This window comes from Halyomorpha halys, unplaced genomic scaffold (assembly GCF_000696795.3).
Source record: "Halyomorpha halys isolate HHAL.00 unplaced genomic scaffold, Hhal_1.1 Scaffold292.1, whole genome shotgun sequence".
In the NCBI taxonomy this organism is placed as follows: Eukaryota; Metazoa; Arthropoda; class Insecta; order Hemiptera; family Pentatomidae; genus Halyomorpha; species Halyomorpha halys.
In genome coordinates this window covers 415831-418057 of record NW_027107421.1, presented here as the reverse complement: position 1 = coordinate 418057, position 2227 = coordinate 415831, and positions in this window count along the sequence as shown.

Genomic DNA, 2227 nt, shown 5'->3' with positions numbered 1-2227 from the left:
TAAGTATTTTGAAACTAACGGGTTTCAAATTTGTTTTCTTTGTCAATTACCAAGGGCCATTATAGAAAGTAATTACCCTCAATATGAGAAAGAGAGAGAACGCAGGATAAGCGTTGTAAATTATTAAAATATTCAATAAATAAATGTCTTTTGTAAAATAAATATTATCAAGTTACTCGGATATCAGTGAAAGGGTAAGCATCAGTTTTACAATTAGTCACGGATTATCTAAACAGCCATGAGTCATTTGGTGTATCAGTTTCCGTTTCGAGGAGGTAGAAAGCGTATCGTTAATTTAGCTTTTTTCCTTTTTTTTATTATTAAGTTTAGAAAAGTAAGTGCTTGAAGGTATACGTTTATTATTTTCATAAATTAAAAAAAGAATAAGAAAAAAAAAAAACCTTCCTCCTTAAAATTATGTAAACATTGCATATTATATAAGTTAACTGATGCAATAACAGTTCAATGACGGAGACTGTTTCACATCTTGAACGTGTATTTTTATACACACAACAATTTTATATATACGACAATTAAAAAGTTAATATATTTTTTTTTTAATTTCAAACTATTCATTACAAAAGAATGATCTAAATGACTCTAATAAGACCTATATGGATATACTGAGTTGAAATTCGGGGCTCCATCAAACGTTCTAATTCCTTCGTATCCAATCCTTAAAATCCAAAATCCTTCGTAAAATCTTGAATGCTCCTCAGTTTGTCACAAATAAAATTATCTATAAAGCGCTTATTATTCCATATGTAATCGATTAGAACCAGATACCAATCCTTCCATTACAAACAGTCCAACTGTTCAACCTTTCGCATTGAACAGCCTTGATGAAGCCCTGCAAAGTGGGACGAAACGTCGGACATTAAAATAGTTATAAACTATTTGTTCTTTTTTTGACCGCAACCCTGACCATCTTCTTATATTTAAAGATAAAATAATTTTTAGTTGTAAATATCATTGAAATTTCTAAACTTGAGTCACAATAACTTTTATTTTTATAGCTCTCTATTCCAGTTTATGTTATTCTTATTATATTTTGTTTCTTTCTTGCAAATTGGGTCTTGTTTAAAATTCATTCTGGTTCTTGTTACCACTAGAGCTCAAACATATTTACCATCGCAAGTCTTGGTTTGGGATAATATATTGAACATGTTCTGATCGTTGTGAACGTGCAGATATTTGCATATCTTTGGCAGGTTATAACCTTGAATTTAAGTATTGGGAGTACTTCAAGATTTTTTCTTCTTTGTTTTCTTTTGAAGTGTCTGAAGGTCGCATTTAATTTCTTCTGTGAACATCCCCTCTCCTGGGAAGTTGTTAAGATATTTAGCAGTGAGAGCTATCGCATCCTGGAACTTGTTTTTCATGATTTTATTTTTGGAAGCACATTCTTCGCTGTAACCTAATGAATTTTCTATTGATATAGTTCAGTTCCTGCAAGGTCATATTTAATCCCTTATTTTTATTGTGAATTCTAACAGAGTTCCAAAGAACATAGGTATACAAAATTACCTGCTCTTTGTAATTAGTAGAAACTTCTTCACATGTAACTCTCTATAAAATGAATAAATAGGCACTGAACGGTTGGAATGACATACTAAGTTATGATTGGCAATATGATTGATCGTGTAAGGGTAATATTAATGGACTAATTGACTACGTGTATCGTAGGAGAAGACAGAGTATGAATGATGTCGTATGGGCCAACATAATCTTTTTTTTTTCCAAATCTTAAAATTTGGCGTAAAAATCAACAAATTTAAAAAGTTTTCTAAATCTCAACTAACAGATATTAACTTTTGGAAAGTTATTTTTTTTTTAAGGCAATCCACTTCAAAGGTGACGTTTACCTAGCTTTCTACAGGTGACCAACCTATTCTAACTATGGTTGGGGGTCAAGTTTTTTATTTTGTGGGACCAATACTTCATGAAAAAGTCAACGCCTCAAGGTCGGATTCGAACTATCACAGCCCTCAAGTTAATATTTAAACATTTTTATGGATGCATCTCAGGTAAATAATTAAACTTAAATGTAAATTAACATTCCTCATATTTACTTATTGAGTGCAGTTGTAAATTTTCACTAAATATTAATATATTAATGTAAAATGTTGATTCGTAACACCTAGCTCAGCGATTCCCAAAGTGAGTGCTGCAACACCTTGTGGTGCCCAAAACGTATGCCAGGTGTGCCGCAAGCGAATATCACTTT